Source organism: Vulpes lagopus, chromosome 3 (genome assembly GCF_018345385.1).
Source record: "Vulpes lagopus strain Blue_001 chromosome 3, ASM1834538v1, whole genome shotgun sequence".
Taxonomy (NCBI): Eukaryota; Metazoa; Chordata; class Mammalia; order Carnivora; family Canidae; genus Vulpes; species Vulpes lagopus.
Window position 1 is genome coordinate 159,076,767 of NC_054826.1, and position 27,982 is coordinate 159,104,748.

Consider the following 27,982-nt stretch of genomic DNA (forward strand, 5'->3'; position numbering starts at 1 on the left):
ATGAGACCATCCATTACTTCCTAGAACTGTAAGACCAGATGATACACACAAAATGTTAACAGTAATTATATCTTGATAGGCAAATTATTAAATGTACTTTTTTTCTTTATGCTTTTTCATTTTCATGATTTTTCTAGAATGAACTTTTATTACTTTTGCTATTTTTGTATGATACAAAACTAAAAGGAGAGAAAAGGAATAAGATGCCCACCTTGGCCCTACCTTCCTACAAATCTGGCTGACATCTCTATAAACATGGAATCAAGAGGTTGTTTTTTCTTTTCTTCCATATAGATGAAGTACAAGTAGTGTGAGACTGAGGCTACAGAGTCACACAAAGATCGGGGTAGAGAACAAGTTGAACATGTAGGCTCCCTGGATCAGGGCAGGGACCAGTCTTAAATTGCTCCCTACTGTGCAATTCACGTGTAGCCTCAGGGTGTTTAAGATATATGTGATTTTGATGCTAACTGCTTGCCAATCAACAATAGGATTTGTAATGTGGAAGGAGGAGGCAGCTGACACAATGACCTGTCAGAGGGTTCATATTGCCTTTGACATGTTAACAGGTAACTAGATACTTGTGAGAGGAGCCAAAAGACACTTTCACTCACAAGGACTGGTAATCAGTTCTAAAAAGTGCCCGTAAGAATCATCAAATGCCTGGCATGCTCCCTGAATGAGAGTTGGCCAAGTGACTTCTAAGGTTTGCTCAGCATCGCCTTCAGTCCAAGGTACAACTAAAACAATGAAGCCTATTTTCCCACCACTCCTCTGGCAACACATTTCTAATCTAACCACATTGATCATTGAGCAAAGATTATCCATTTCTACAAAACTTAGTTAACTTTCTGAGCTACGGTCTGAGATCAGCAAAGCTTCTCTTAACCGATAAGCAATTTCATTTTCTTCTCTAGTGAATTTAAGGTACTAAGCCATACCTAGAAGTGTTCAAAATGGTATCTTCTTGTCTCTTTGCCAAGCCGTAAGACTAACAATACTTATGACAAGCTGAAAAATTTCTTAGCTGCCTGCTGTTTCTGCAACAAATTTCTTTCATCAACTAATTCACTAATTTGGGCCTTCTTGAGGACTCAGCTAATTTGTAAGAACAGGTGGCTCATTCCATAAGTGTTCAATAAAGATTCACACATGATTACACATACAGCACTGCCTTAAAAACAAATGAAGAAATGTGTGTATTTATGGAGAAGCTAAAGAGACAGACAAGAGATTCTTCAGTGGCTAATGGTGTGCATCTGGTAAAATTATTTCAAAAACTGATAGGGGAAGGGGATGGAGGCCAGTGACATAAGGATATTAAAGTCCTATCACATAGACAATTAACTATTCTTGGGAAACCACCAAGAGATAATGGATATGGGAACAAACAAACAAAAACTACTATTTACAGCCTCACTTTTATTTTTCTCTCTATTCTTATGTTTATGTGGATTTGTGTTCATTCATTCATACATACCAAAGTTTCTGAGCACTTAATAGCACTTATTGTGTATCAGACACAGTCTCAATCAAAATCATCTACTCTCTTTTGTCATAAAAAGATGAAAACATGTATCATAAGATTAAGAAAATAGCATAACCTTGCTTAAAAAGATATTACTAGAATAGGTAAGAAAAAAACAGTTCATATAAAAAAATGTAAAGCCAATCAACCTACAAGAAGAAAAAAGAATTACAGCAACAATTCTGGCTGATGTTTTTGTTGACTTAAGGATGATTTTCCCATGAGAAAGATATAACTAATTCAACAAAAAATGCCTAACATATGAAAAAAATAGAAGCTACAAAGTGATGTTATTCTGTTTTTTGATGATTAAAAGGACAATAATTTCTGCTGAAATAGTTACTACAAGGGAACACAAGAACTTTCCCCTCTTTTTTCTCAGTAAGAGAATTGAGAAAACCCATGTGGATATTGCATAAATCATCCCCTTATAAACCACCAGAACAAAATAGTACAAAGTACAGTGAGTACACAATGGTTTTGAATTAACACATACATAACAGGGTGACAATGAATTCAGTCACTTTTTACATGCAGTATATAAAGAGAATCAAGTCACTCAGGCAAAGTGGATCCTTCTTTCCCAGTTATAATTCTAACTATCCTTTTCTATTTATATGGGAAAAAGGAATGTTTGCATTTATAAGACAGTAAACACTTCTAGTCTTCTGAATGTTTAAAATACAGGTTAATGGACATGAGGAATTCAACAATTCCATAGTAAAAAAACCATAATTTTCTAAAAGAAAGAGGAGCTTGGAGATCATAAAATCATGGTTGTGATAATTCTTCAGCTGGTATAAGGTTTACTAGCCTTTATAAATGTGGAAGCTATCTCTTAAAAATAGATGGATACAGAGGTAGCCTATGTTTTGTGGTTCAAAGGATCAAGAGCTGCTCAGTCATTTATTCACTTTCATTAATTTGTTCATTTATTCAATAAACATCTGATAAGAACTGAACATCTAATAAGAGCGAGATATTTTGATAAGCTCAAGGCATATGAAGGCAAATAGATCATTACCATTAACGAATACAGTAAAGTTTGGTAAATGCTAAGAGAGGGACATGTAAACCAGAGAAGGGGGTCTAAGCCAAATTTCCCAGTAGAGGTGATGATAGACCTAAGTTTTGAAAAATAAGTAGAGGATGGCTCTAAGAAGGGAATTGGGATATAGAAAGTTATCCCAGGGTGAAGTAGAGGCAGAAAGTTGTAAAAACAAACGAACCAACAACAACAAACACATAAAACAAAATAATCCATAATGTATTATGAAAATAAAAGTAGTTCGGTGTAGCTGTAGAGATGGGAGTAAGCCAAGGAGGTAAGAGATAAATTCAGGAAGAGTTCGAGAAAAGTCTCATCTGCTAAACTAGGGTCCAGAAACAGTGGGTGTGCTGTTTCTAGAAAAAAGGAAGAAAAAAAAAGGAGGAAAAGGAGTGACGATAGCTTAAGGGACTATGGCGCACCTTATGTAGACCAATACACATATTACGAGCATATATTGTGTATATTATTTAGGAGAATGGAGAGAGAAAGAAAGGGGCAAAACTTTTCTGCAAAGGAATAATAGCTGAAAACTCCCCAAATCTGGGGGAGTAAACAGACATTCAGATCCAGAAATCCCAAAGGATCCCAAAAAAGATGAACCCAAAGAAATCCACATTAAGATACATTATAATCAAATTGTCAATAGTCAAAGACAAAGAAATACTTTTGAAAACAGGAGGAGAAAAGTGAGTTATCTCAAGGGAACCCCCATGAGATGATCAGTAAGATTTTTTAGTGAAGCCTTGCATGCTGGAAGGTCACAGTGCTGAAATCAGTCTGCTGACCAAGAATCCTATTCCTGGCAAAGCTGTCTTTCAAAAAATAAAGGAGAGATTAAAACTTTCCTAGACAAAAGGGTGAGGGAATTCATCACTAGTGGATCTGCCTGACAAGAAATGTAGAGCTCTTCAAGTTGAAACAAAAGGATGTTAAACAGCAACATGATAGTAAAAGAAAGTATGAAATTCGTCAGTAAAGGGAGATATGTAAATAAATACAAAATATCATGTTACTACAATGATGGTGGATAAATTACTTTTCTTTCTGGCTTATATTTATCTTAACATTTTTAATCTAGTGTCCAGTCATACATCTATCTAATCTTTCATTTCCCACATTTCTTTTTTTTTTTAGGTTTTAATGCCATTATAATTAACATACAGTGTTATATTAGTTTCGGGGTATAACATAGCAATTCCACAATTCTATACATTGCTCAGTGCTCATGGTAAGTGTGCTCTTAATCCCCTATTTCACCCATCCTCCCACTTGCCTCCCCTCTGGTAACCATCAGTTTTTCACTATAGTTAAGAGCAATCATTTTTAATTCCATTATAAAGGATAAAAGACAAAAGTTTTAAAAATAACTAAATAAAATTACATTTATGGGTATGCAATTTAAACAGATAAAAATGTGATATCATTAATATATCATGTGAAGAAGGAAAGGTGTAGATTTTTTGGATGCAAGTGAAGTTATTATCAGCTTAATAGATTGTTATACAATTATAGATTGTTATAGCTATAGATACTTTATGTAAGCCTCATGCTAACCATAAAGAAAATACTTGTAGAGGATACACAAAACAAGTAGTGGGTATAATGATTATATATAATGATTATTTTTATGTGTTATATATAATGTGTATAAACATGTGTATATATAATGTGTATAAAATGTACATTTTATGTGTTATATATAATGATTATTTTTATGGGTTAACTTGAATGGGCTAAGGAATGTCTACTTAGCTGGTTAAATGCTATTTTTGGGTGTGTCTTTGAGAGTGTTTCTAGAATAGGTTAGCATTTCAATTGGTGGACTGAGTAAGCTAGATGACCCTACTCAAGGTGGGAGGGCACTATCCAATCCATTGAGGGGTTGAATAGAACAAAAAGGCAGAGGAAGTTTGAAATCACTCTTTGCCTGATGGTTTGAGACATCAATCTTCCTTCTTCAGAGCTCCTGGTTCTTAGGCCTTGGAACTATACCACTAACTATCCTTCAGCTTGCAGGTGGCAGATTGTGGGGCTTTTCAACCTCCATAATTGTGTAATCCAGCATCTAATGACCTATCAGTTCTATTTTTCTGTAGAACCCTAACTAATACAGTAGGAAACCATAGAGAGATTTTAATCAGAGGAGTGAGATGATTGGATTTGAATTTCAGAGGAGGTCATACCAGAACTACAGATTGTATTTCAGAGGAAATTTTAATAATTTGGCAGAAAGATGACAATTAAAAGGCAGTAGGTGGTAACTGGACTTAGTGTGGGGAACATTTTGTAATGTATAAAAAAATTGAAGCATTATGAATGAATGTGCACCTGATACTAATAGGATATTGTATGTCAATTAATTTCAACAAATATACTTTAAAAGGAGAAAAAAGCATGGGAATGGGGAGAAATACAGATATGACACAGAATAGATAATATTCAGTGTAAAATTGAATGTGGAAGATGAGAAGCCTTGTCTATCACCAAATATGTCCATCATTTTTGCTCATCCTAGGGAAAATGAACCAAGGAGAAGTTTTGGGAGAAAAGAAAATGTGTTCAGTTTAAAGTATTTTGAGTTTTAGTTGCTTACAAAGGTATTGAAGTACCGACATCTAATTGATAGCTGAAACTTTATTCTGGAGCTCAGCAGGCATAGGCTGAGAATAGGAACGTATAAGTGGCACCTGAAGCCATGGACAGGGATGACGTTGCTTAAATATTACACATAGAATGAAAGGGAAAGAGGGGTGTCTGGGTGGTGCAGCTGGTTAAGCATCTGACTCTTGGTTTCAGCTCAGGTCATGATCTTGGGCCCTGGGATCGAGCCCTGCAACAGGCTCCATGCTTGGTGTGTTTCTCTCTTTCTCTCTCTCAAATAAATAAATAAAATCTTTTAAAAAAATAATGAAAGGGAAAGAGCCAAGAAAAAGATCCTGGGGAGAATGATATTTCTGGATTAATAGAAACAAAAATCCATGGGATGCCTGGGTTGCTCAGTGCTTGAGCATCTGCCTTCGTCTTGGGTCATGATCCTGGGGTCCTGGGATCGAGTCCCACATCGGGCTCCCTGCATCGAGCCTGCTTCTCTCTCTGCCTGTGTCTCTGCCTCTCTCTATCTGTGTCTCTCATGAATAAATAAATAAATAAATAAATAAATAAATAAATAAACAAATTAATAAAATCTTCAAAAAAAGGAGAAAGAGAGCGCGAGAAATCCAAAGGAAAGGAAAGAGGAACAACCAGAGCAATGTCTCCCCAGGCAAGAGAAGAGAGAATTCTGATAAAGGGAAATGAGTCAAATGCCCCAGAAAGATAAATGAAAACAAAGAAAATGTCCATGTACTTTTGCAACACAGGATGTTATTGGCCAGTTTATCGGTATGGTAGTCTGAAAACCCAGCTGTGTTAGTTAGGGAAGCAGACGAAAATTTAGGGAGAAAGACAATGAAAGTGCACACGACTTTGAAGTAGCTTATATGAAGGATAGAAGAGTTTATCACAGTAAAAACAGGGGAGTGTGGGATTGAAAAAGTGAAAAGTAAGAAAAATGGAATTAAGCATTTTCATAGGTGGCATGGAGAAAAATCAACAGTACAGAGAAATAATCGAATGTATGTAAGGAAGGAAGCAAGAAGGCAGGCAAGAAAGGAAAGGAGAACAGGAGGATGGATGGCAGGAAGGAAAGAACGAATGGAGCGGGGAGGGAGGGAGAGAAGGAAGGAGGTTGAGAGGAAAGAAAAACAAGGACCCTTGGTCTGAGGCAGAGGATCCAAAGCATAGGCGAAGAGTTGCCCATCGCTCTACATACATTTTGAATGATATTTTATGAAGGTTTATGTGTTTCCTAAAGATATTTTAATGCACATATTCCATAAAGTTGGAATAAGTTTATGAACAGATTCCATAAAGTTCATGTTGATTTTAGAAGGACATTATCAGCTCAACCAACCTGAGTGTACACTACTCAGAAATGGCCCAATCAACCGTCTAAATTAGACCCAGTTCTTAGCGGTTTAGAGCAAAGCCCAGCCCCTTCACCTTCGCTGCCCCCTTACAGAAAACTCACATCCTGCGTCAGCCAGAAAGCGACTGGTGATTCACACCACCTAGACCTGGATGGGACACTGAGTCACTTGATTCCTGAAGAGAAAAGTAGGTGGAGGAAGTGGATTTCCTGAACTTTATGAACATCAAATCCAAGAACACAGAAGTTTCGTGGCTTAAAAAAAAAAAATATCTGATGCTAATAGCACTAGTGATAAAATAGGGGCCTAATCAAAATGACTCAGTATTGAACAGTGAGCCCTGCAGCACCCGATTATGTAGTGCTGTTTCTGGTGAGAAAATATGATATTTGGGGATATAACCGAACCTATAGCCATAAATAAGACACGGGGAGAAGTAGGAGGGCTCTCTACACGCTGTCCTGTGTGATTTTAATTGTAGTTCTATTAAGAGAGTAATTATTGGGGAGTGAGTTTTCAAGCAATCAGGTTTTCACATCCAGACTGCACTTCTCCTAAAGTTGACTTGCTAATAAAGTTGCATTTGCAAGCCATATTAACATGATTTTATTTTGAACGTGTCATTTTGATTTGCCTAGGAGTCTTGTTTTGATTTGCCTGGGCTAATTTTGCAGCAGAACAAACACAGAATTTTCTTTAGTTGTCTTAGTTCGGGCAAGGTTCGTCAGGCAGGCCCTGGACTGGGTTAATAAGCGACCTACTGTGTTCCTATTAATTCCTTTTTGCCGAGTATTCCATTTTAAGTCTGGAATACTACTTCCTCCTTGTGTGTACTGAACTAGGTTTTTTTTTTTTTCTTTATTGAACTTGTTTTGTATCATTAAGACAAAATATGCCCTGGAAGGAAAATGTAATACTTTTTAAATTATTATTTTTTTGTTATATTGTTTTGGTTGCCTTCACTTCAAACAAGTGTACATCCGGGCAGCAGAGACAGTTGTATAGGACTCTTCGTTCATTTTCCCTAGAGAATGGTTTATCAGTAGCTGAAAAGGGGTTATTTATTCTGCAAAATGCAGAGCAGATCCTCTGACAAGCAGATCTCATCAAGGTGCGTTCAGAATGCCCGGGTGCTTGCACAGACAAGCCATCCCCTGGAGCACTGTCACCCATTTATTCTTCTCAATGTCCCTCTAGGTTTCTGGCTACAAAAAGAACAAAATAAATTAAATTAACAATAAATCCATTTTGGAAAATGCATCTTTTGTGATGGGTTCCGAGCAATGCTCAGTGCAGGCATGAATACCACAAGCATTTCCACTCACACCCGAGATGGCTTTGCTGTGATACACGGGATTTGAGGCGAGGGCTCATTAATGCACCTGCACACTAAGTAACGGATGGTGTGTCAGTATTGCCACTCTGCACTCCCATCGCCCCCTCTGCGTCGTGTAGACGCTCAGTCTGCTATTGTTTGCTTGGATAAAAACTGCGGGTGTGGGTGGGGAATGGTTGTGTGTGTTGAAGTAGGTGTTCCTCCCTGCGCGGGCTCAATGTGGTGAGCTCCTGTAGAGATTCTAAATTACAAAGCCACCGCACAGAGTTTATAGACGACTCTCACGCTGGGATAGAGATGGTCTGCAAAGAGTGTTCGGAGGAAAGCACATACACCACACAGAAGCGGGCTTGGGCACAAACTTTCCCCACATCTCCATAGACAGGAGTTGGTGTGTTAGAGCAATGTGCTAAGGCAGCTCAATGACCAGGGGAAAGGCCCAGGTGTCCAGGAATGACAAGCAGACTTCAGCTGGGAGGGCAAGGTTCGCATCCCGCCTCTCCTGGGTGCTCCTCTGATCTTGGGCAAGCCACTGACCCTCTCTGAGCTTCACGGGCAGGGTGTGCTGACTCCTGCTTGGGGGTGGGGGGGGGGTGGCTTACAGGATGGGACTGACCTAACAGATAAGCAGCCTCCCGATGCCCACACCGAGTTCGTTGGGCTTCCTGCCCCACGCTGGGGATAGAAAATGAGAAGATGTGATTCCTGCCTTGAGGTTAGAGCGTTTTCTTCCTTGCTTTGATTTCTGAAGCCTCTTCTCCCGTTGCCATAAGACCTCAAGTCCAGCAGTCACCTTATTTCTATCATACAGATGCAACTACTGAGGCACCGAGGTATCTAACTACTTGCTTAGATCAAATGAGACAGATACTCCATAGAGGGTCTGTGTCCTGGTACGTGCTTGGCCATTCCAGGCTTAGGAAACAGATCTTCCTTGATCACGTTCCACGACTGATTACCAGTTGGCACACCTACCCCACATAGACTGAAGTATTACCAGGGCAAATCACTAAAAGCACGGGGAAGAGGACAGTAGGGTCTTGGAACCACGGCGTACGGATCCACAAGAGAGAGGACCAGTTTGATTTGATTTGGGCCGTTCAAAGGCCATCTTTGAAATATCAAAGGAATTAAAGATTAAAACTGCAATATTATTAAGTACCTTTGCATTGGGATATTATTGCATCCGGGGGAGTGACTGCTTAGTGGTGCAGCTTTATGATGTTTTATTGTGTAAAGGGAAAGAAAAAAATGACATTTTATAACATTGTTTTGTTAGTTTTAGTACATCAGTGGAAACAGTCTTCCCATTTTGCTTCAGTTTTTCTAGTAAAATGTCGTAAGTAAATAACAATTGGTACTCCCCCTGTTTCTTTGATTATTGTTCTCTTGTTAGTACCTTACTTTGCCAGTCATATCAAAAGTAAGGGCATGATTGCTCCCATGAATATGCATAATTATAGAGCCTACACCAGCTTGCATAGTATATTAAACCTGAAATTGAAATTCCAATCAGATGTGTTATGGTACTGTGAAACATCAAAACCAAGAATAAGAGGGTCTCACTGCTTTAAAAAACATATTTAATTTGATACAGGCATGCCCTGAAAACAGTACAAAAATACCTCTTTTGCTTTCCACATATATAATAGGGAAATATTCATATCCTCTCCCTCTCTCTTTTTCCCTCTCCCTCCCCCAACCTTCCTAGCTCCCTGCCACCCACTTTCCTTGTCTTTATTCCTTTTTTCCCTTTCATTCATTCATGAGCTATTTATTGAGAGTGGGGTCGCCAACAGTCTGGGATTGCCTGTGGCAGAGTGGATTCCAAGGATGTGAAACTTTCTGCTAAAACGGAGAAATTTCAGGGACGCCTGGTGGCTCAGTGGCTGAGCATCTGCCTTTGGCTCAGGGTGTGACCCCGGGGTCCTGGGATCGAGTCCTGCATCACGCTCCCCCTGGGGAGTCTGCTTCTCCCTCTACCTGTGTCTCTGCCTTTCTCTCTGTGTCTCTCATGAATAAATAAATAAAATCTTTTTAAAATAAAAATAATAAAATAAACCAGAGATTTCTAAGCGATCTGCAATGAGTCGGTCACTGTAAGTGACAGTCTATTTTGTGCCTGACACTCCTCTAGGTGCTGGGATTTCAGCAATAAATAAAGCAGATCCCGTCTCACGTAGTGTACTTTCCAAGAGAGAGCAACCGAAAATGAATTCTGACGATGGGAGTAAGAGGTAGGAAGAAGAATACAACAGCGTAGGAGGCAAATAGTGATGTGTAAGGCAAGGAGACGGCTTCATGCAGGGTGGTCCAGCAGTACCTTTCTGATCAGGTGACATTTCAGCAGGGTGTGAAGGAAATGAGGGGATGAGCCACAGGGCATCCCGGGGAAGAGGGCTCCAGTAATTGGAAAGGCTCTGGAGTGGGAGTGTGCCCAAGGCTTGGAGCAACAGCCAGGAGGCCCGTGTGGCTGGAAGGGGCGGGAGAGGCAGGGGGTAGGACGTGGAGGGTCTGCTGCGACATCCTAAAGAACATGAGTTTTCACTCTGAGTAATGAGAAGCCACTGGAGGGTTATGTAGGTTTACATTTTTATGCAGAAAATAAACCATAGGGGGAGTGGGTTGATGCAGCAAGACTATTTAGGAAGATCTTGCCATAGTCCTTCTATTGTTGGGATGTCTTAAGTATGAATTGCTCTTTACCTTCTAGTTGTTAAACCAGGCCCCTTTGAAAGTGACAGTTTACATCCAATCGTGTCTGAGATATGGTTAGATATCTAGCCACAGGTATCTAGCAGGTCGTTATTTTGGAGTAGAATCTGGGGGAGCCTTGCTGATTGGCATTTGACCTTCAAGGACCCAGAGAGCACCTGCCAGTCACTATGACCTCACATCTACTACCTACTGAAGTCGTATTTGTTAACCAAATATACATCTGTACTTTCCTGACTAGTTAAACTAGTTCCTAAGTATATCAGAGTACCAAGTTGTCACTTAGAACAATCACTGAAATAAAGCAAAAATGCAGCACTGCTCAAAAATAGAAATATTTTCAAAAGAAAATCTAAAAAAAGACCTCTTAATCGTCTTATGGTAGAGGTAATAATTTCAAATTATGTCAACGTGCTTTTACTTTCTGCAGTCTTTTGTGCACATCCCCATATTGTTCCAGAGGCATCCATTTGCCCCTGGGAGGATTAGGATTATTAGGGTAGGATTGCAAAGGTACAGGGAGGGTTGATACGCGGCTTTGGATATCCAGATCTTTGGCACAGGCAGCAAGACAATAGTCCTTAACAACTGGTTCTGTTGAAAATGAAAAGGATTTTCTAAAATCTGTTAGCTTCAATTAACACATCAAGAACAGGCCTGAAGCACAAATCAGGCATATTTGTGCTTTTTCTGTAACATAGAGAGAACCCTCTTTCTATTACTTCAGCTGAGCTGTGCAGTTTATCGTTCTGGGAAGGATATGACTTGGAAGGAGCCCACTCAAGAAAGGAGGGGAAAATGGGGCATGGGGCATGGGGCATGGGGCGTGGGGGTTTCCTCTTTCTCTGAAGAATTCTCTGTGGGAAGAAACAGGGAAGGAGGTCGGGGAAGCCAATGGGAAGATAATGTGTCCTGCTGTCTCCTGATGTGGGGTGTGTATGTGTGTATGTGTGTGTGTGTGTGTGGCTGTGCTCTGGGAGGAGACTCTGGTAGCCCCACAGAATGAAATAGCTCGTGTTTAGCTATCTAGAATCCTGCTCCACCCAAGCTTCCTCCTGCATTCTGGAAGACAGCAGGAAAATGGCATGTGTGCTACGGCATTTTGTTCCTGGCATGGCAAATCCCCAGAAAGTTTACCCAATGAGAGGTCAGAAAAAACAAACAAACAAACAAGAAAACACGGGCTTCATGAATGAGATAAGTGGGGTCCTTTGCTTTTGGATACCAACACCAATGGACATCCCCACCCCTTCTCCCTACACCCATAAAGCATCTTTGGGAACAGAAAAGGGGGAGGTGGAAAATTCTAAAAAGTTCAAGCATTTTCCTAGAAATGAGTATTTTGAAAGGAAAGAAAGAGGAAAAATCACCCCAGAACTACCAAATTGAATTTTCCCTACTACCCAGGACAAAGATAAGGAAAAATAAAGATGTGGCATTAAGAAAAACAAAAAACAAACGATTCGGCATTTACTTTGCCTATTTGAATTTGGAGTGTTGCCTTTGGAGGCTCAGCAGTTTTGTATCACTAGTAGATCTGCCACTGGTTTGGCATTTAATCCAGATCTGGCCTTGCTATGAAGGTTGAAGCCATTTGCTGTGGTATTATTATTATTATTATTATTATTATTAATTGTTAAAGATTTTACTTTTAAGTAATCTCTATACCCCACGTGGGGCTCATCCTTACAACCCTGAGATCAAATGTTGCCTGCTCCACTGACTGGGCCTGCCGGGTCCCCCTATATTATCTTTGAATCAAGTACTTTGCAAGGGTGGATCCAGGCAGCATGAGGCCTAAAGCCTCTATATATGATTAGGAGGAGTGAGGTAAGAAAAAAATAAAATTACAAATACAAATTAGGGATGAAAGTAAATGTGTAGAAGGGAAAAATAAACCACGAGTTATTGGAGACCTGCAGAACCTTTCCTTCTGTGATCTCTTTATCTCCAAAAGGGGCCCATGCAAATCAAGGGCCATGGCGCTCAAGCTGTATTAGCTTCAAGTTAAATGTCTAGTCCATGCCAGTAGGTTGTCCTGCTTTTTGTAAGAACCTACGCTGCAGGAGTAGGTTTGTGGTCTAGTGAGGGGGAGAAGTGGAGAGCCTACTTCCTTGCTATGGCTGGCCTCATTGGGGAAATAGGGTCAAGTTCACCATACGCTCACTCCCAAACCTCGTGTCTACTCCTCTCTGGACTTGGGAGAGTCAGTGGATCCTCCCTGACAAAATGGGAGAAATTATTGCTACTCTCTGCTCCTGGTGAAGGTATTAGGAACATTTAGTATTAGCCAAAGTGTCTTTGGAGGGGGCGGGAGGGGGAAAGCACATCGCTGAGCATTCCCATGGAAACTGTGCTAAGAACTCTTCTATGGCCTTTATTTTCCTGTGGAGAAAAACTTTTTGCTTCATCTTTTTTCATAATAAAATCAAATGAAACCTATATTGAACAGTTAAACAGCACAGTTCCCTCCACTGGGTAAATTAAATAAGACAATATATGTGAAACGCTTTGTGACTGTACCATGCTAAATAAATGCAAAACATTTCTATTATTGTTATTATTGCTATTATTTCTACTGCTCTGGAGTATGAAAGTTAAATTGGTCACTAAATAAGCCTAACTTTGTCATCAGGGTGTTGCCGAGACTCTGAAATCCCAAGTACTATCTTCCTTTGGGGAATCCCAGAGAGAACTGTATGGGTGAAAGAGCAACATTTTAAAGACGGTGCTGGAAACAATCAGCACGACTCCTGAGATACCTGGGAGTGTCCAGACAAGAGCAGGGTCGGGCATCTGCCTCTCCAGGTGCGTCCCTTCGTCAGCATACGGAAAGGGATGCAGCTTGTAAGGTGGATGGGCCGACACAGATTCAATTTCAGCTCTGGCTCAAGGCCGGACGCATCCCTTCCTCCCTTTGCACAGGGCTCCTGCCCGCCTGGCTTGGTGAGAGGGTGGCCAGAGGAGATTGGAAACCGATTGATTTCCTGTTTTGATACAGCTGTTGCCGGTTGTATTTTTCTTTAGTGGTGTTAAATATTTAATGGAATCTTAGAGAAAAATTCTGTCTGTGTAATGTAAACACATTGGCAGGTTGCCAAAGAGGGTCCCACCTTGATTAGGCTGAATGTCAGGAGGCCCAACAGCACCTTCTGGGCGTTCCAAAGAGATGCTCCCCCCCCACCCCCCTGTAGAAGCCCCACGTTCACGCAGGCACTGCTGTGCCTTTTCTGCACGGCCCAGGTGTACTCACGGGGAGAGAACTGGTCCAAACCCACACGGGGTTTGATCCCTTCACCGGCCCATCTGGTTAACAGTTTAGTATCTCAACTGTGGATGTCTAATTTGAGAATGAGCCTCTCTGACCTTTACTGTACAGACACGTATATATTCTAGAAGCCACAACAGATTCTGATCATTTACTGAACAAACACAATTTTCAAAAGTCAAAGCAACACGTCAGTTCCTACAAGGCAGACCTAAAACAACGGGTGAATATTATAGACACACAGACACACAGATTTTGTCACTAAACAATAAAATGAATTAAAATGATTCTCCAGTTAGACCAGCTGCAGGAGAGAAACTGATGGACAGAAGCCTCAGCTCTGGGTGTTTATATTCTCTTATTTTTACTTATTTTTTTTTAGAGGCAGGGGGAGGGGGAGAGGGATAGAGAGAATCTTAAGTAGGGCTCAATCCCACAACTCTTGATTTCTTGAGCTGAAATCAAGAGTCGGATGCTTAACTGACTGAGCCACGGAGGCGCCCTGGGTATTTTTAAATAAGTTGATGGTTACTGCCCATCAAGGATGATGTTGGGGTGGTTTTGCCTGGTTACCTCCGAATCCTGCTCTTGTTCTCACAGTGTCATCCTCATTTCCACTATGTTGGTTCAAGCCCAGTTTATCACTTCCTTGGATTATATCAACACTTTTTGGCTTATTTCCTTATCTATAGTGTCAGTCTCTAACATCCTGTCTTCCACATTAATGCTTAATCTTTTTTTTTTCTTTTTAATAGCTTTGTAGTAACTCACAGACCATAGTATTCAGTCATTTAAAGTAAACAGTTTAAAAAAATAAAATAGTTTAGTGTTTTTTGTTTTTTTTGTTTTTTGTTTTGTTTTTTTAGCATATCCACTGAGCTGGGTATCATTTTCACAATCTACCTTTTTAGACTTTTTATCAGGTCCAAAGAAAACCCCCGCACCCATTAGCAGGTCATGTCATTCCTGCCCTAGTTCCACGTCTATTCTGGACACTTCATAGAAGTGGCCTTTTGTGACAGGCTTCTTTCACTGAATATAATGTTTTCATGTTCACCCACTTGGTAGTGTTTATTTGTACTTTTATTGCTGAAAAAGATTCTACTGTATGAGGATGCCTGGGTGGGTCAGTGGTTGAGCATCTGCCTTTGGCTCAGGGTGTGATCCCAGGGTCCCAGGATCGAGTTCCACATTGGGCTCCCTGTATTACAGGGACCCTGCTTCTCCCTTTGCCTATGTCTCTGCCTCTCTCTCTCTCTCTCTCTGTCTTTCATGAATAAATAAATAAAATCTTTTTAAAAAAGATTCTATTGTATGCATGTACCATTAATACATTTATCACTTGGTGAGCATTTGGGTTGTTTCCAATTTTTTGCTATTATGAATAACGCTGCTATGAGCACTTATGTACAAGTTTCTTGTAAACATGTGTTTTCACTTCTCTTAGGGTGAAACTACTGGATCATATGCAACTGTATGTTTAACTTTTCGAGGAACTACCAGAGTGTTTTTTTAGAGCAGCTGGATATGTGAGACTTTCAGTTTCTCCATCTTTGTCAACATTTGTTATTGTCTATCTTTTTCATAACAGCTATCCTGGTGGTTATGAAGTAGAGTCTCGTTGTGGTTTTGATTTGCATTTCTCTGATGCCTAATGATGTTGGACATCTTTTCACGTGCTTAGTGGCTCTTTGTGTATCTTTTTTAAAGAAATGTTTATTCAAATCCTTTGTCTATTAAAATCATTTATTTTATTTATTAATTTTTAAAGATTTTATTTATTTATTCATGAGAGATACAGAGACAGAGGAAGAGACACAGGCCCAGGAGAAGCAGGCTGTCTGCAGGGAGCCCTATGCGGGACATGAAGCCAGGACCCCAGAATCATGACCTGAGCCAAAGGCGGATGCTCAACTGTTGAGCCACCCAGGCGTTCCTTAAAATCATTTTTAATTGGGATTTTTGTCCTTTTGTTATAGTGTTGTAATAATCCTTTATATGTTCTAGATACAAATCCCTTACCAGCTATATAATTTGCAAATATTTTCTCCCTTTTTCTGTGAGTTGTTTTTTTTCACTTTCTTGAAAGTTTCTTTTTAAGCACAAAAGTTTTAAATTTTGAAGTCCAGTTTCTCCCTTTTGTTGTTGATACTTATGCTTCCAGCACTGAATGTAAGAAACCATTGTCTAATCCAAGATCATGAAAATTTACTCCTGTGTTTTCTCTTAGGGGTTTTAAACTTTTATTTCCTACATTTAAGTCTGTGATCCATTTTGTTAACTTTTGTATATCGTGTGAGGTAAGAGTCTAACTTCATTTTTTGGTATGTGGATATGCAGTTGTCCTAATACTGTTTGTTTCAAGGGTGATCTTTCTTACATATAAATCTAAGGGTTTCACTTCACTTCACACTCAAAATTCCTCAGTAGCTCACTATTGCCTATGGTAGTGGTTTTTAGACTTGGGCTTCCTGAACTAGCAAAGTAAAATAAACAATTTTAGGATACTTCCATAGGGTTTCAAACTCTCTATTATTATTCAGGAGAGCAAAAGGTAGAACAAATAATGTTTATACTTTCTACATAATTTAACAAGAATATGTTTTACATAGATGCAAATGTCAGTAAAGGATATAATCTAAGCAGCTAAGTATTTTAAGTAAATTTATTAAAAACTAAGCAGATTGCACCCCTCTTTTAAATGCTTTTGTGGACCATGAAATATTTATCACAGTCTGCCATTTGGGAAACACCATGTTTCCTCCTACCTAAGAAGCTTCATCTGTGTCATCTTCTTCCTATATGCCTTTATGATTCAATCATATCAAACAAACTTGATTTATTTTCTTTCTAATAGAAATGTTATAATAGTGATACAAAGGCCATAGGTGTGTAAGAGTTAGTTTCCAGCCTATCTGACCTACATTTCTTGGGTAAGAAATCAGAATAGTTAATGCAAGAAGTAAGTTAAATATGGTCATCACTACCAAGTATGGACAAACTTTTACCTTTCTTAGACTACAATTAGACTGTAATTAGAGACAATAGTGTCTGTCCCATAAGGTTACTATGAGGGTCAAACGATTTAAGAAAAAAAAAATGTGAGTCATCCAGTGCAGAAACTAGATGCATAGTAGCAGATCAGTAAATATTATTTGTGTTTCTCAGACATCTATCAGTGGTTTGCAACCCTAACGACACATTAGAATTACCTAGGTGGTTAGAAAAAGCCCACATCCCATTTGCAAGCTAATCATAAAATTGATATGGCCATTCAGGAGATCCAGAGTGACCAAAAAACTCTTGAAAAAGAAGAAGAAAAAAAACTTGGGAGGCTCACATTTTTTGTTTTTTAACTATTTCAAGAAATTCCTCACGTATTTGTTTCATCTGCCTGTAACAAGATATACAGTAACTTCATCCCACATGAATTTCCTGTGCCTGTTAACAATAAAATATTTGCTCACACTAATGAGCCGATATTTCTGGTGTCTTTGTGAAACCTCTTCTTATATGATTCAAGGAAGCTTTTACTTTTAAGGGCATAAAGGCTATTTTATAAAAGGGAACAATAAACTAGTCTGTTTTTATTTCACTGAAGAGAGAGAACAGAATTCTGATTCTCTATGGTTTTTATGAGTACAGCTAAGTGAACGCTTCTTTATATCTAGAAAGCACTTACATATGTACCTGCTCAGGAAATATTAGTTACTCTTATCTCATAGTCATTATGGTTATTAGAAATATTTCTAGCCTAGAATTAGTCCTTAGCAGCCCACAGACTTTTACATAGTTGGACTATGGTTTTGCTTCAAGCATTGAAGTACCTCTTCATTGGCCTGTTTGAGTTAATTATGGTTTCTCAGCTTTCATCCAATGAGTACAAATACTTAGAAAACTAAGTATTCAAATTATTCAAAGCACTAATTTCCACCCATCCATCCATCAAGTTACATGTCTAAAGGAACGGACTTTATTAACCAAGTAAACCTCCTGACTCCAGCCTTCAGAAAAGGAAGAGCCTGCGTCCCAGAGCACATACCCTCCATTAAACAGTAACATGTCCCATGTGGCGTGTTCTCATTAGTGGAGTTCTTCCATCCATTTTCAAGTTGAAGTTTTGTTTTGAAGCTGAGTAAACCTGGCTTAATTGGCTTCTCCCAACCCCCCCGTAGCAGAAGTTTTGGGCAAGATGTATATCTTGAAATCTAATTACATATCTTAACTGTAACCTGAGAAGCTTAAAATTCACAGATGTACTTTATCTGTCAAATATGGAGACAGTTGGCAAATGCAGGCCATAAAGGTGGAGATTTAGTACCCCACTGCATGAATTGTTGCTGCTTTCCTGTGTTTATTACTTCACAGTTAATCAAGGAGATAACTCCCAGGAGTTTGGTATCGTTCTCCCTATGTTCTATAGAATGAAGAGGGAAGGAGAAAAGAATATTTCCTTTGTGACACATTTCCAACTGGAATAAGGTACTTGCTTCACAAGTCCTTGAATTCAAAACCAACATGAAATGTCTTAATCATTTGATGTTTCTGAAATCCTTTCTAAAGCCAACAGACTGGGACATCACATTATTGTTTCTATTTGTATACAGTACTTTTGGTAATATGGTGATTGTATGAATATGTGCATGTCATTGGGACAGATATTCAGAAACAGGGCAACTCAACAACCATCAAAACCATATTTCTATAATGACCTGACATTTTTCCACCAAGAGCAATTACATTGAAATAATTTTTTTAATATGAAAGCTCTAGTTATTGAGTAGAACATAGCTTCTTTGCTGAGTGTTAGAACTACAAAAGGTTTTACATGTATATAAGTCTCAAAAACGATGCAATTACCAAAGATGAATAAAAACAGAAAAAACAAAAGAGGCTCTAAGAGACTCGGAGCAGATGCTGTCCCTGTCACCAGCCATCATCAGTGCTACCCAGGATAGCCTTTAGGAAGACAAGCCATCTTACTTCACAAGCAGTGCCAGTTACCTGGAGCAATTAAAGGCTTGTTTCCTAACCAACTAGACACAGGTGTCACCAGGTTCCTAGACAAATGGCCTTCATGATTCACCTACTCAGTAAATAAGGTAATTATGGCAGTGGACCAAGTTACCCAAGAAATTCTGCTGATAGGAAGTACTTCTATCCCTCCATTTCACGGTCCAAAATAAGGAGAGCTAACACTTCCATCCTCCTTCTCTCTTAGTGTGCATATGTTCCCCTACTATTATACAACTTTTACATGTTTTATTTTTAAAAATATAGAAATTCCCCCAACATAAAAGAAATAAAGAAATTATGAGCCAAACATACAAAGATCCAAAAAGAAACGTATATGAAGTCAAATTAAAATAGTAATTGCTCAAAGGCCTTAAGGTCTCTGGTCCTTTAGGAAAAGACCCAGGCATTTTCTTGAAACACTCTGGATAACCAATGTGTAGTATCTTAGGAACGAAAAGATGCTTCAACAATAGAAAATCTATTAATGCATTACACAATATTAATAATTAACAAATTAAAGAACAAACAATCCATGATAAGCTCCATAGATGCCAAAAAAAAAAAAAAGATTTAGTGAAGTTTAACATTTACTTAAGTTTAAACTCTTAGTAAATTAGAAGTAAAAGGGAACTTTCTAACTTGATAATTATTATTTATCAAAAATCTACGGCAAGGATCAAACTCAACAATGAAACTTAACAGTGTCACTAATTAGAGTTAGAATAAGACAAGGATGCCTGCTGTCACTTCTCTTCTTTGCTGCCGTTAGAAAGTCTCAGTCAACACAATGAAAAGAGAAAAATAAAATGAGGTACATATCAGAAAGATAGGAACAATACTCTATTTCTGTACAAATGGTCAGTTTGTTTATACAAATAATCCATGAGAATCTATAGACCATTAAAATTAGTAATTGTTCAGCAAGGTGGCTACTTACAGGATCAACATAAAAATAATGATAGGATTTCTACACAACAGTAATAAGTCATTCAAGAACAATAACATAAAAAAGTACCTCGTTCACAATAATGACAAACTAAAATATAACTAAAGATAAATATGACACATATGTGCTGACCTCTGTGAAATAAATTACAAAATTACTTTCTCATTAACACAAAAGGACTGAAAAGACGAATAGGTACACCAAGTTTATGGATAAGAAAACTCAAATTAATCCATGTAGCAAGGCAATGCCATTTGTATTTTCAATGGGCTTTTTCATGAGACATTATAAACCAATCTTGAAGTTCCTTTAAAAGAGCCAAAGGTCATTAATAACTAAGCATCTTGAGTAAGAAGAAAAGGGTAGGGGTGGCTTGATTGATCAGAAATCCCAATTAGTAATAGTGACACTACAAATAAAAACAGTAGCTGCTAACTTTTATTAAGCATTTTTATGCCAGGGAAAAGCCTTTCATTTACTCAGTTTAATAAAATGATTGCTACCATTTTACATATTAAAAAAAAAAAAACGATAGGGGTCACGGAGATTAAGAATCTCTCTCAAGTTACCATGGCTAGGCAGTAGCAGAGTCAGGATTCAAACCCAAGGAGGGTGGCTCCTGAGTCCCTGACCAAACCTTATGAAATAGTGTCTCTAATGCTAGTGGTAAACAAAATGCCATATTGACACAGGAATAGAAAAAACAGACCACTGAAAACTACTACAGAACTCAGAAAGTGACCATTGTAATGTGGAAACTTGATATCAATAAGTGATCAGAAAAATGAAACACATGATATGTTATGAAATTACTAGTTATCAATGTGGAAAAAAATAAAATGAAACTAGGACTTTTATATTATATATCTATGTAAATATACATAATATAAATAATACAGGGATCCCTGGGTGGCACAGCGGTTTGGCGCCTGCCTTTGGCCCAAGGCGCGATCCTGGAGACCCGGGATCGAATCCCACATCGGGCTCCCGGTGCATGGAGCCTGCTTCTCCCTCTGCCTGTGTCTCTGCCTCTCTCTCTCTCTCTGTGACTCTCGTAAATAAATAATAATAAAAAAAAATTTTTTTAAATAAATAATACATTAATATATAATATATGTGTAAATATATATACAATGTAAAGGGACCAATGATGAAAAGCAAAAGCTTGAAAAATTTTATAAGAAAATATGAAAGGATATTTTCAAGATTTTGGAGATAGCGAAAGTTTCTTATACAAGACATAAAAAGCCCAAACCACCCAGTGATAAATTTTACTCTATTAAAATTTAACTCTCCTACTCCCAAAACAGTAGTATAAACAATATAGGTAGTCAAGCAACAGTCTGGGCAAAGACATTTGCAATGTGTGTTAAGAAGAAAGGATTTCTATCCGGGATATATAAGGAATGTTGCAAATCGATAAGTGAAAAACCCAGCAACTCCCCATTTCTTCTATAAAGAGCAATGGCCACAAATAGGCAATTTTAATTAAAGGAAACCTGACCGGCCAACACACCTATTGAAAGATCCTCACTCTTCCTCGTTGTTCGGGAAATACAAATTAAAACATTGTGATATCACTTCATATCAGAATCTGATACAAAGCGTTAAGTACAAAAACAGTTTCTCTCATCTACTACTTGTGAGAATATCAAGTGGTACAACATTTTACAGTACACTTTAGCAAAATGAAAGAAAATCGAAATATACCTCCTCAACCCCATAATTTTACTTCTAGGTATACACCTCGCACTAAGAGACCCTCACGCACGTGACAAGGAAATATGTTGAGGAATATTAATTGTAGGCATCATTATTTGTAATAGGAAAAGACTGTAAATGATAAATCCACATGGTCGTCAAGAGAAAAATAGATAATTAAATTGTGGTGTATTCACACAATGAAACTGCATAGTTACATGCAAAAAAAAATATAGTTAAACGCCAATAACAAGACTGATTGAAGAGATTACAGAATAATACGTTAGGATTTATATGGTGCGTGTAGTGTTCATGCATAATATAACATTTATATACAGCTTGAAAATGTGCAAAAACACCCTATAGTTTTATATTGCTTAAGGATGTGTACAGATAGTCATAATACAAACACATGCTAGACTGGTAAACCCAAATTCAGGGCAGTGGTTGCCTCCAGGCAGAGAAAGGCAGGGGCGGGAGCATGGAAACAGGGGAAGGGACGCAGGGACTTCAACTGCTGTTGAGATGTTTTGTTTTTAAATTCCACAACGATATTAACAGGCCTCAAAGGCCTCTGGCAAAATCTGTGAATCTGAGAGAGCTGGGGGATAGGTATTGGAATGTCCATTATTTCATTTCATGTATGTATATATACATATATTTTATATCTGAAATATCTTTTTAATAAATAAAAAAGGAGCTATATGTCAATCAGATGTGAATACTCAGAGTCCTGTGTTCCTGGGAGGTTGTGGTTATAGGATGATTTCAGAGGAAGATAGAAACCAACTAGAAGTCAATTGAAGCCAACTAGCCCGTCAATTAAGCGTGCCCTTCGTCAGGCACCAAGCAAGGTTCTGGCGATAGGGTGGGCAAAGAGTCACCCACAGAATGAATATCTATCACCTTCCAGCGGGATTACAAATGTACCTCCACCAACCATGACAGGTGCCATGGAGAGAAGTAGGGGACTACGACAGAGAATAAGCAAATCCTTGAGATCCTGAGATCCGGCCGCCTGGAAGTTACCCACGTCTGCCCCTCTCCCCGGCCCTCTTCTAGTACAAAGGTTGGGGAGCGGATACTGGTTTTCCAGACTCCCTGGCAGGTGGCACAGTTCTCATCAGTCAGACATAGTTGGGAGTCTCTGGGGAGAGCAGCCCTCTCTGAATAAAAAGGCAAACCCTCAGAGAAGAAAGCCTTACACACACGCACACACACGCACACACACACACACCCACCCCCTGCTTAACTTCTCCCACACTATTCTGTCTGCGGCATGGGTATGATGCTGGGGGTGGAACAGACGTCTTGACATGATGAAGATGGGAGCCATATGCCGTGGGGGGTGGAGGACAGGGGTGGGCTCCTGGGTTCCCGATGATGCGGCTGAGCCACGATTTGGATCGCACTGTTCACTCTGAACTTCTTTTTTAGCAGGTTATTAATATCTTCTGGCTTGTGCCACTGCTAATGCAATTTCCCCTTATTTGGAAGAGTCATTCCAAACAGACACCTTCTAGAACAGGCGACGTTGAAATTGAGAGGAGAGGAAGGGGAGGGGGCGGCCCTGCAGAAGGCAGGCATGGGGCAGGGAAGTGGCTGGGTAAAGAGGCCCCACCGGAGGGAAACACCACGTTTCAGAGGGCTGGGATGCTTGAGGAGCTCGGGGAGCCCACCGAGGCTGTGCGGCTGCTGGGCGACTGGCTGGCCGTCTGAGTGCTTGACCATCCCAGGTTAAGAAAGTGGAATCCATGATCTGAAACCAAAGACAGGCCCAGGAGCACCCGGGTACTTGCTGTTGCTGTTTTCAGAGACTTCTTTCTATAAAACAAAGAATTAACCCCAACCCATCTCCTTGGATTTGTAAGTGTTTGACCTTTTAAAAGTGAACTCCACCAAGTCCACCCTCAGTCCAGAGCTAGGGCTCTCCCCACCCACCTCCTCCACCCCAGGAGGGGAAAACAGAATCTCCCCAGTCCCCTTGACATAAAGGAAACTGCAATGATAGGATTTAACCAAAGCCTAGCCAACCGTGTCTTAGGCATTCCCTATGCTCCAGAGGTTTCTATTTTGTTCTGTACCGATCCGAATGGGAAGAGGCCGCATCACTGTTGAGACGAGCCTTTCTGCCTTGAATAAACACAACAGAAATCTAGTTCCTCGAGTCCTGTCCTCCCCAGGCACCGAGGCAAGGGTTGGCTGACTTTCTAATGCGCTTCCCATTGGTCTCTTTCCTGGATCCTGTGCTCTTTTGGCAAACGAAGGTTATTTTGCAAGACAGTATTTACCGAGCACCTGGGTGGGCAGAGTGCCAGTGGAGGCGAGAAGCCCATGGCTTGGAAGAAAATGTCCATTTTCCTCTGCAAAGTCTCAATTTCCTGGGTGTCCTGCAAGTTTCCACTTGGTGATTTTAGAGCAGACCTGGATATAATATTTATTATTAGTTTCCGGGCCTCCCCCTCTTGCCCCCTTTAGCTTTCTGTAACTAAGCCATGGCCCGGCCCATTCTTCTAATCTTCCACCCACGTCCTTTCCCGAGCTCATTGGCTCCTGGTGCTGTTCCCTGAGCTTCTTCCAAGTTGCCTGAGCTGCCCCGGGAACAGGAGGTGGGAGGGGGGCTGCTCGGCTCCCAGGGGCCGTAGCCCAGCCTCGTTGGGTGCCCTTCTGCACGGGCGACCGTGACCCGGCCGTGCCCTCCATCCTGCTAGGCTGCCCAGGTGGCCTGGACTTAATTTGCAGACCTGGCTGCACCCTGGGCCTCCTGGGGCGTTGCCCCGTGTTTGGATCCCCATCCCCCAGGTGTGCACTGCCTTGCCTTTCTCAGTCGCTCACGAAGTCATTACTCCCAGCCTGCGCACCTCAAGTCTCAAAGTTGTTTGCATTTAATTTCTGTTGCCTGAGCAGCTCAGGATACTTGCTAAATTGGGATTATTAGGGAATTTCAACAATGTGCCGCTTCTTCCTTTGCTCCACACAGGTCATGACGGAGGATGCTTAAATAAGGGTCCACAGTTTCAGCAACAGCCTGTAAGGCCGGGGCATCTTCTTAATCCTCCTTTGGGGGTAACCCCTCTACCAGCAGCTCCCGCAGAACCTTCTTTGTTCCCAGGTTCTTGGCCAACTTACAACCCGCATAGTCAACCTTCATATTTATTGAGAATTGTGCTAGAAACCGTGGGAGATTCCTAAATCATGAAAGACACAGTCATTGCCCTTCAAAACCTTCTGTGACTATTGAGTATATACGATCTTCAGTATCTAACCAGCACCATAAATGTGCCAAGTACTATTAGGTGCTGAGGTCGCACATAGGAAGAGCACGGAGTCCCAGAGAGTTTCCACCATCACAGCTAATGGCGTGTTGTCACAACACAATGTGAAAACAATGATGGCACGTACACCTGGGAAGCCAATCTTTCAGTCTTAGTCTCTTCACCTGTAAAATGGAACCAACCTTCTCAGCTGTAGTTAGGGCTTCCATAAAATGTAAGTTAGGGCTTACATAACACACTACTTCTTCATATTACCACCATTCCATAATTCCTTGTCTGTAGTTCCCATATAAAATGAGATATGGACAACACTTGGTGCAGTGCATGACACAGAGCATTAAGAATGTTACTATTAATGGGGGCCCCTGGGTGGCTCAGCCGGTTAAGCATCTGCCTTGGGCTCAGGTCATGACTCTGGAGTCTGCGGATGGAGCCCCGCATCAGGCTCCCTCTCCCTCGGCTGCTCACCCACCCCCCACACACTGCTCATGGCCTCACTCACTCACTGTCTCTCAAATAAATAATTTTTTTTAAAAAAAGAGTTACTATTAATAATAGTTCCAAGTATGATAATATAATGATTATTATTGTTAGGTTTACAATAACTACATTCAATCTGATTGATCGTGGCTGTCTGGAACATTATGATGAGATAATTCAGAAATCTTTACTAGGTCCACTAGCAAAGAAGACTGACGGATGCCGATACAGTGATGGACAGGAGGAAGAGCTAGCAAGTGATGCCCACATTTAATCACACTCCAATTGCCAATGTAGCTCTTTGACCTGGAAGTGTCACACAGTGCCTAGGCGGTAACTGACTTTGCCTGTCAGGATAGGAGGGAACTGATGTCATACTGTAGGGTCTTATGCCACTCTGTGTACTACTTTAATTTAGAAACCCCAGGTGTGGTTCTAAGTTTGAAAAGTCTAAGAGGTCAAGTGAAGCTGGGGGTGGATGAGAACTTCTGCTACCAAAATGAGGCCCTTCCTGCCCAAAGCTGTTGCAGAGACTAGAGAACGGTGGTTTGCAACTGCTGCTCCATGACAAAGTTTTCATTGCTCTGCAGCAAAATAGGAGTGGTTAGGACAAAGGAGAGAAGATTTTGTGATGAAATGTCCTTAGTTGAAAGAACAGATCCTGTGTTCTTCCTATTTTGGGTGTTAAATGTCATCCCTTTCATAGAAAGATGCCCTGAAGATTTCCCCTTCAGTATCAAGCCTCAAAATGTTCAAAGTTCCATAATGCTTATTTCTGTGAAATCTTATCTACTCCATGACTTTAATACCATCAACATGCTAAAATCTTTTAATGTGTATCTAGTAGCAAAATACTCTAAACTTCTGATTCATATATTTGCTTGCGTTGGGTATCTCCCACAGACCTTAAATTTGACAAACCCCAAAAAGGACCCCTGATTGTCCCTTCATGCCTCAACCTGTCCTCCTCTTAGTCCTTCTGTCTTGGTAATTGGTATATGAAATGGCAAGTTGCTGAAGGCAGGAATATAGAGTCATCCTTGATACCTCTCTCTTCCTTCCCTCATCCTTTCATCTATCAATGAGTCTCAGCAATTCTAGTTCCAAAATATTCTTCAAATCCAACTATTCACCATCACATGGCTGTCACCCTCATCATATCTATAGCACTAACATTCTGTCCCACCCGGTCTCTTTCCACTCTCCCTTCTCTCTCATCCATTGTCTAGTGACATCCAGATGACTCTTAGCATAAAGTTAAAATCCTTATCATGGGCTGAATCCAAGTACAATTTTATTTTATTTCATTTTTTTACTATCATAAAAGTTTATTTAACAAAAAAGTTCAATATGAAAATGCACATGACCTGGTTTTTTTATATTGTCATAAAACAGGTACTATGAAGAGAGGATAGTCAGAAGTAGTTGATTTTCTGGTGAACACACTCATTCCAAGGCTTCCAGTGTGATGACACTCTTTCTTCATATTACCACCATTCCACAATTCCTTGCCTATGGTTCCCATATCCATACATTCATCTATCACAGGATTCATAAAGGGAGCGAATCCCTGCATTATTCCTTGGACATGTCTGCCACCATGTAATTTCAATGATAATTTCTTATCCATAAATGTTTTTGACTTGGAAGGGTGAGCTTTGCTCTGGGTGTCTACTCAGTAAGCTCAAAGATGGCTCCAAGTCTCCAAGCACAATTTTTAAAAAGAATTCCCTGCCTTTCTCTGTCCATATAAAATTAATGTTTTCTATGCTGTCAGAAAACCATGTTTATTTCCTTCATAGCCCCTATGACTATATAGTTATTAGTATATAACTATATAACTATTAGTATAATTGATTAATAACTATCTCCCTCATCAAGACTATAAATTACTCAAGAGCATGGATTATATCTAGCTTTGTTTTCCATTGCATTCCCAGGGCCTGCTTCAGTAGCAGGAGATAGTAGGTACTCAATAAATATTCACAAATCAACAAATGAGTGAAAACAGAAAAAAAATTACACATCTTTACTTGGCAAAATAAGAAGATGCCTATTCTTAGTAAGATTTTTTGTCTGTTTCTGAAATCCAAAGTCTGAGAATTACTGCTCTGGGGCCTCATCTGGGGCCTCTGCTTATTGTAATGGCCCATGCAAATGGCTTGTGAAAGCTTGTGGGAGGTGCTAGTAAGGTCCAGCTAATTGTTGGACTTGCTCTCTGCTCTTTGGAATACAGAAGTTTCTTCGGTCTAATTGTAGTTTTGGAGCTCTATAACTCTGGGCATGGGCTCCACAACTGTTAAATAAATGGCAAAGGAAAAAAAGAATAAAGGATCATGATACCCATCTCAAGTTGAAGCTTTGCGTTTTAGAAAAATTTATTTGTATACTTTATCTCTTGTGCTGATAGTCTAAAGGCAGAAAAAAATTATTTATGGTGAAACCTGCCCATATACCCATTGGCTATACAGTACCCCAATTCATAATATGTGGACTATAAATTAGAAGAGAGAGATTCTAAGCCAGCCAATCAGATTTACATTCCCAGTGGCAGCTTGTGTTATAGCTCTTGGATTGTTCTGTCAAAGAATTTATTGAGATCCAGATGCTCCAGTTCCCAATCTTCCCTGAGTAAGTGGTTATCAGGTACTCCTGTCCAAAAACAAGGCAGTTGGTGTTTAACTATAGGCTCCCACAC

The 27,982-nt window shown here is 39.8% G+C and overlaps 1 protein-coding gene and 1 pseudogene across 2 annotated transcripts in view; both read right to left on the reverse strand.

Moving 5' to 3' along the window:
- Positions 1-27,982, reverse strand: part of ST6GALNAC3 (ST6 N-acetylgalactosaminide alpha-2,6-sialyltransferase 3) — a 507,075-nt gene that overhangs the window by 61,451 nt on the left and 417,642 nt on the right. The gene's annotated exons all lie outside the window — the stretch shown is intronic.
- Positions 26,731-27,321, reverse strand: LOC121486465 (annotated as a pseudogene).